Below are 8,907 nucleotides of genomic sequence, written 5' to 3'. Positions count from 1 at the left end.
ATTTACTTTTGTTACTTTCTATGTATTAGTTTGGTTATTTTATGTTCTTTGTTGTGTGCGTGTGTTGTGTGTGTTTTCCATAACTGGTCTGTCCCTGGATTACATTCTTTTGATTTCCTCTAGAATCTCGGTTCCTTTGATTATTCTTCAACAAGATATTGTAGTCCACGTGTATGCAAAATTGAAATTCTACATGTTAAGTTTATATGACGTCCCTAATGCTGACTCCTAAATTATTTCTTTCATGTTGTGTGTACCTGTTCTGCCTGTCTGGTCTTTGTCATTGGATTGTGTTTTCCTGATTTTTTTTTTCTTGAATCTTGTTTCCTTGATTACTCTTTAGTTTATATTTTGTTTGGTATGTTTCTGTTTTCTGTGCTTGGTTTTTTTTTTTTATCCACTGACATATGAACTTTTGAAGTCATCTTTTCTATATGGAAGGCCTTTACTTAAATTTTAATGATTTAATAAAATGAGCATCCAACTAATCACGATTTATTGAGGACATTGGATGATTAATTGGTGCAATTAATTTATTTAAAGTTTTTACATACATGTGTGAAGAGTTTCCTTTGCTAAATTACACCAGCATATTACATCATGTTTTCATTTCATGTGTCAGTTATGACCTTAAACTTTGAATATAGACGCGTTCATTTTAACATTCAGATACGGCCTTTGGTATTTTTTTTCTCAATGCAAAGAATAGTTTTCAGTCTACATATGCTATACTTTTAAGTACAATAGTCTTTTGAGTTTTCAAATTAGTAGTTTTGGAAATAGAATATTAATCTCTTACCTAAAACAACCAATCAAGAACGACGACTATTTGTGAAGTGCCGATTTGATACGCATTCTATATTTATTACTTAAAATGTACTTTGCATCAACCGAATGTCACACTTAAACTGCTCGTGCTCGTGTGGCTGTGAGCGTTTCGAGTGAGACTTAAAAGTTGAGTTTCACATTCATCACCTCCTGTCTGATTTTTATAAAGGCTACTACTTGTTACTAAATGATTGAGGTGACAGTATACAAATATACCAACAAAACTAATTCCACACTCGAGCAACAAACAAATATACAAAATATTGTGTACAATTACCGAACTCATTCAGTACCATTCTGTGTAAGAATCAGACAATGGTTGGGACATCATTTTCCCCATTTTAGTCATTTTTGCCTAAAATATATTCTGTACATCTATAAAACAACCAAAAATCTATGTAAGTTTATCCTGAAGCATCTGTGACGTATATATGGTTTAACTGCTTACATATAGTGGAAGTTAATTACCTGTTTCAAATGAAATACAAGTGTTTGCGCCCATGGAGACACATGTAATTTTTGATATTTTGAAGAATTTTTTTTCTATTTTTTTTAAGAATACTTGAAGATTTGGTGTATCATATTAAAGTGATTTTGCAAAATCTTGAGTTTTTAACTACGTTCGACTAGTCATTACTCTAAAAGAAATAACTGACTAAATATTATAATACGGTAATGCACTAAACAAAATGCAGATTGGCAACATTCTATTACCATGTTTAGAAATTCAGCCTACAAGGGGCAAATGACTTCACTAAATGTACGGTGTCCTTTTGTTACTTCGTGGAATTTAGAAATTGTGAAATTCATTCTACGTTTAGTTTTTCGTTAAAAATGGTGATTTATCTGAACCACAAACACCACAATAAATAAATAAATTCAGTTAAAAATGTCAAGGTAGAACTCTTCGTGGACTTTAAAACTAATTCTGATATCATACCTTATATTCCTAGTAGATAGATTAAAAGTTTTACTTCGAATAAACATACTTAAGAAATTCAATGTGAAAACCGAAGTCACCGAACCTTGATTTCGAGATAATTGAGTCTTAAAAAAAAGCGTATTTTTCACAACACTCATATGGATTATGTAAAAAATATACACTAAGCAAAGTATTTAAAAAACTGGTAGATAAAATTATAAACTGATATGAGGAACGATTAATTTACATTCTTTCATTGTTCAAAAAGAAAGTTGGCGATCACTGAACTCTTTTTGGTAATATGTGAAATAAACCAAAATTCCCATAACATTTGTATAGAATATTCTCCCGCCAATTATCTCCCGTTGCAAAATGACTTTTACAAGTAATGTTTGTAGTTTTACCATACAAATGTTTTGTCAAAAATTCTTTTCAGATGATTTAAACATATTATTTTACATCATTTTAAACACTATTAGTTCATTGGAAATACATGTTTGAACTACCAGTGCACTTGGGTCATGCTTTCAGTTTTTAGTGCACTCCGAGTGGCTTATTTATTTTTGTTACTTTGTATGTATTATTTTGGTTATTTTGTGTTCTTTGTTGTGTTTGTCTGTTTTTCTTATCTGGTCTTTGTCCCTAGATTACATTCTTTTGATTTCCGCTAGAATCTTGGTTCCTTTGATTACTCTTTGTATGATTTTACTAGTGAACAGAAAAGAATGCTACATGTTGTAGGTATTATTTATCTTCAGACAGGTGTTGAATTTACTAAGGTCTAAAATACCGTATAAATTTATTTCAGAGATCTTCTTATAATATATCTGCTTATAGTGCCTAAGACAGGTTTTCAAGGTCCGGTTAAGTTAGATTTCGCTGTGCCTTTTAAATACAAGTTGCTCCACAATATTTCCTATCAAAATTAAAATCATTTCGAATCAAACTATGCATGATCGATTAAACTTCATATATATAAATAATTAACAACATAACATTGACATAAAGCTTTCACGAAAAAGTAATTTTATATAACCTAGTTCCCTTCGAAAATGGATGTAAAGGTTTGTCAGCCGTTCACATTAAATTAATGTGAAGGACCCATTCACAGGAATTTCTCGTGACCAATATCACGAACTTGATAGTTATGCTTGATTGATGTTCAATGAATGTGACAATAATTTGTCACTTTCCGGCAGTGATAAAGTTGGAACTATTGATTAATTTACACAACAAATGGTTCAAACAAATATTTACAATAATCATTCAAGCAAGAATGATAATAAATGGCGATAGTTAAAAGCAGTTCTTAATCTTTTTCTATTCTTAATTCTTGTTAAATATGTCAGGTCAATTTGCTATTGCTTTTCTTCTTTCAAAGGTTCAACTCTGTTAAACTGAAATTAGGAAGAAAAGTAGAATACAAATTCATATTTTTTTGCAATACAAATATCGAAATAATTACTTTTTTGTAACGACAAAAACATTTAGTCTAAAATGTGGTCTCATTCTGCATCATTTGTTCTTGTTTCTTTTAAACTACGTCAGTTCTATTCTCTATTGTTATTCTCTTCTATCACTAATTAAATTGTGTGAACCTGAAACTCAGCAAAAAGCAATACATAAATATAACGTACTTATAAATATAAATATAACGTAATTTCTAATACAGATAAAAAGATATTCTTTCCTATTTCATCGCTTTACTATGGAAACGCATATGGTACACCCCTTGTAAGGATACGTTGTGGCAAATAGGTCAGAATTATAAGTTATATTGTGTGTTATAAGCTGGAATCGAATCACTATGTAAAAGATAACATGTCGGAATGATGTAGAAAAAAATGAATTACAATATCGACTTGCTAATATTGATGTAATAACATATTAGTAAGACGTCGACATGTTGAATTCAACTTGTTTATTTATTATGTCAACTTGTATATATATGATGATAAATTGTCATGTTGAAATCAACATGTCGACATCTTGTTTTTATGTCATTACTTTTATATGAGCAAGTAGACATTGTAAATTCAATTTTTGCTTTATTATTCCGACATGTTGATTTCAACATGACGATATATCACAATATGAACAATTTGACGTTATATGTTGACATCATCAAAAAACAAGTTGAATTCAACATGTCGACATCTTACTAATATGTTATTACATTAATATTAGCAAGTCGATATTGTAATTCATTTTTTTCTACATCATTCCGACATGTTATCTTTTACATAGTGATTCGATTCCAGCTTATAACACACAATATAACTTATAATTCTGACCTATTTGCCACAAAGTATCCTTACAAGGGGTGTACCATATGCGTTTCCATACTTTACTACAACTAATTACATATACAAAGATTATTCTATAAAAGCTGCTCATTGAATATCAAATCATATTATTTTGAATATCAATGTAAAATCATTCATTATTGTTCTGTCAGTTTTATTCTTCCCCAAACATGTATTAATATGCAAATAATGCATTTTTAAAACTTACTTACAAGAACTAATGTTCTAATTCATGATATCTTACTAATACCTTTTATACAATTTAACAAATTGTAAGTTTAATGTAAGTTCAAATCAATCACGTTATTTTTAAATAAATATAAACTATAACATACAAAGCAATATTTGAACTTGAATAATCCAACAAAATATAAAGTAACGAAACACAAGTAGTAGTTTTTTGCTATACTGATGGTATATGGTTGATTCAACCCGTCATTTTCTGATAGCAGCTCTTTCTTTGTCTGTCCGTCCGATGTTATCGTCAGTACATTTTTAGAATTAAATCAAACTATTGTGATAATTCATGTTGACATCGACAGCTATCCCAACAGGATATCTCAATACGTGTTCATCTTTAAATTTGAAGAGCAGCTTGTTTTTGAGTCCAGCACGTCCACAGTATGTATATATGGACATGTATAACACACCCTATTATAACCCAGCCACTACGTGAGAATCATAACTGACACTTTCATCTCGAACAATAAAATTTTCTTTCTCGTTATCGATGTTAAGCTTGATTAACCCTTTTCCTACCGCACAGACGATGATGTCACCATCATTATATGTCAAACCTCGATGTTTTTTCTCACGTTTTTATTGCTTTTATGATTTTAAATGGAGATAAATTAACTATGGAGATATTTCCCTATAGGAAATTAGATATATCGACACGTGTATCATCGACTATATTAACACCGCATGCGCTTTTCAATAAAACAGTGGAAATTAATATACCGTTTTTATCAAATAGTTTTGCACATTCTTGGAACTGAACAACTATAAATTGTCCATTTGGTAGTATGCAACAACCAGTGTAAAAGCTGCTTCCAATGTTTAACATTCTTTCAACTTTTAGTTTTTTCTGGAATATTTCACACTGTCATTAAGTGAGCATCTGAAACTTTTCTTGTTTTAACGGTCATTGTGTTTGGAATTACTGAAACTTTGATATTGCCGATAAGATCCTTTGCAGTAAAATTAGGTTTTTTTGTCAATGCTTTTTCTACTTTTACTTCAATGTCATTAAATTTTCCTTGGTCGTACATCTCTTGAAATTTCACGTTGCAGTTTCCTGTTATTTTCTCTATTTCCTTAATTCCAATGAATGTCTGGAAATTTGATGCATGTTTTCTAATCAACCCTATCTGACTAAGAATAGTGTGAACGAGATTTCTTTTACTTTCAAGATCGTGTAAGATATTTGACAGCGTGTTCGATTTCAATGTACAAATATCATTGATTTCTGCTTCTGCTATTGAATTTTGTTTGATCTCCTCAATAAGACGAATAAATGCCTGTGTTCTGTTGTTTTCTCATTTCTTCTAAACGGTTAAGTTGTTCTTGGCGATTTTCTGCTGCTAAAGAAAACGCCTTCCACGTTGCGTTTAGTTCAGACCTGATATTTTCATACGCCATTGACGATTTGAAATTTTTTTTGACTTCATTCAAAATCGGTGTATCTGAACTTCTTGTGTGTAGTTGCAATACATTTCATGCACATTGACTTATCATGATCCTTACAAAAATACAAATATTTCTAATCCTGATCAGGACATAACACGTTCACATTTAAAATAAAGGGAGGTAACTTGCAATAATCATCATGTGGTATTGGACTGTGCTCCTTTGTTGCTTTTGCCAGTTTGTGATGTCGAATACATGGCGTACAGAAACCTTCCTCACATTCTGGGCACCAGATCACGGGGACAGACGTCTGTTGCTGTTGCTCACATATACTGCATTGATTTGACATGATTTGTTCTAAAAAGTCAACAACAACAAAATAAATAATGAAAGTTCTTTTTTCAACGTGATTTTAGTATTCATTTAATTCAGAACTTACGAAGGTTCTTTGAAAGAGTAATCTAGAGTACCAAGATTCTAGCGGAAATCTAAAGAATGTAATCAAGTGACAAAGACCAGATATGGAAAACAAATAAACAAAATAAAGAACATCAACTAACCAAAATAATATATACAATGTAACAAAAGCAAATGAGCAACTCTGACTCCACTAAAAACTGAGAACATGGATCAGGTGCACCGGTAGGGTAAGCATCCTCTGCTTTTTAGAAACACCCGCCGAGTTGCTCATAAAAAATCAAGTCCGGGGTAGACGAAAGACGACACGTTGAACAAAACAGATTTTATGGTGCATGTGGATACACCGAACAACGATCCAAGAGTTCATAATGAGAGAGATCTGTAGTCAGGTATAGAGGTATAGGTTATCAAACATTTACCAATTCAGTTCATAATTTGTTAACAAAAGTTTTTTTTCTTATTCTTATGATTTAAATGAATCGAAGATATCTGAGTAGACATTACTTTGTCCCCGTTATCAATTCCAAAACATAGAGTTTAGAGAAGAGCTCTCTGGAATACTTATGGGAGCAGACTGTTTGCCACTCTTGTTCAATTTTGAAGTAAAGCTAAATTTGATTAATTATATGATAATCATGTGTGGCACTTTGCCTGTGTCAATTCGGATCAAGTATATCCGTTCCTATACGACATCAAACTCCAAAAAGTACCAGAATCAAGGCTGAAGCGTCTGCCGACAAAACAATGCAAAAATTCACCTTTTTACAAAAAAAACAAGATATGACTTTTTGGTTACCTTAATATCATTTTGTCAACCACTATTTCCAATAGTAATCAAGGGAACCAAGGTTACAGCGGTAATCAAAAGAATGTAATCCAGGGACAAAGACCAGACATGGAAAACAGATATACACAACAATAACATAAAGTAACTGAAATCATGCATACAAAGTAACAAAAGTAAATGATCAACTCGGACTCCACTAAAAACTGGGAACATGGACCAGGTGCACCGGTAGGGTAAGCGTCCTCCGCTTTTCTAGAAACACCCAAGTTATTTACTGTGTTTACATCCGGATACTTACTATATTGTAGGACACGTGTACTATGTGTCACCAGGTGTCACTCCTGTTTTTTTTTGTTTTTTTTTCCGTGCTAATTTATTTTTTGTTTTGTTTTGTTTTTTCTTTGATTTGTTTTGTTTTGGTTTTGTTTCCCTCATCTTCTAGTCGTTTCAGTAGTTTCATGTGTTCACGTTTAGTAGGTAATATTTTTTTTTGTTTCTTTTTTTTTTTTTTTTTTTTTTTTTTTTTTTTTTTTTTTTTTGTTTTTTTTTTTTTTTTTGTTTTTTTTTTTTGTTTGTTTGTTTTGTTTTGTTTTGTTTTTTTGTTTTGTTTTTTTTTTGTTGTTGGTTTTTTTTTAATTCGAATCATCACACAGTTGCCGCTTCGGTACCTTTTTGCCGATATTCTTTGGATGCAAAAATACTTTAGAGACGACCAATCCGGGCAAATTGTATTATTTAGAATTACATATAATTCTAAGCCTTTTAAACTGAGCAAAAAAAAAACTTAATTTGAACATCGCAGTGGAACCAGTTTTACTATGCACATATAGAACAATATGCTGTAATAGTAATTCGTTTAGCAATGCTAGAGGTTGTCTAGCAAGCTATTTTCTGACTTGGTGCCATCCCTAACAATGCTAGAGGTTGTCTGGCAAGCTATTATCAGACGGTGCCATCCTAACAATGTTACAGGTAGTATACGGAATACAACCTGTTCGAGGAAGGGTAATTAACCCAACCTGTAGAAAAATGACGAGAAAACGTTAAATTTGTCCAATGACTAATAAGGCTCTTCTAGGAGCCAGTCAAAATATTCATAAAGATTCTTTAGAATTGATGAAATCAGTGTGTAGCTACTTTTCAAATATATAACCTCGTTCACAGAATCGTCTCTGAAAGTTGTGCAAAAAAGTGTAGATTATGTCTCTTCTTTTTTTTATGTCCATGCATAACTCTCCTTGTCGGAAGCAGGAATCAGTCCTTGATTAATCGTACGAGGAGGAATGACCCCGCCAGCGAAAGCTATATTTTATAGCCTAGTTGGCCGAGTGCATGGTCTAGGGCGCTGGACTTTGTGCAGGCGGTGTTACCATAGATGTCACAGCGGTGCGAGTTCGATTCCCGCGGGAGTAACGACCAAAACATTTGCTTTTCAAATTTTTTTTTGTCGTTTCCTCCGCGGAACTCGTACCGCTGTGACATCTATGGCAACACCGCCTGTACATAGTCCAGTGCCCTAGACCTGTTCTAACATCGCTGGGAATTTTTCAGACATTTCTATGCTTACATTATCTTCCCTGTATCAATTTGATCCGATGGAGCAGTGCAGCAAATATAGTCGTCACATTCTGAGAAGTTTGTACAGTATTGATTTGTAGTGACATGTATCGTTAATTTGATCCTTTATCCTACTTAGGGGACGACCATTAGATTCTTAGGGGGGGGGCTGGCAGATTTTGAAAATAAATAATCTGTCCCTGATTATTTACGAAAAAAATAATCTGGCCTGACTTTGCAAATTGCTAGAAAATAAATATTCTGATCTTGGCAAGGGAATTGAAAATAAATATTCTGACATCCGCAAAACCTTCATAAATTAGAAAAGTATACTAAGGTAATGTGCAGTAGTCCATGGGCTAGGAGGGTCTACTGTGAACTCCCTCCCCCCCTCATCATGGTGATTTTTAGGTACCTTTGTACCTCCTTTTACCGAATCAATTTGTGAACAAATTGTG

Source organism: Perna viridis, chromosome 12 (assembly GCF_037379345.1).
Source record: "Perna viridis isolate PV_CMFRI_1.1 ecotype Kerala chromosome 12, ASM3737934v1, whole genome shotgun sequence".
Lineage (NCBI taxonomy): Eukaryota > Metazoa > Mollusca > Bivalvia > Mytilida > Mytilidae > Perna > Perna viridis.
The sequence above is the reverse complement of the archived record's forward strand: the minus strand, read 5'-3'. Positions refer to the sequence as shown.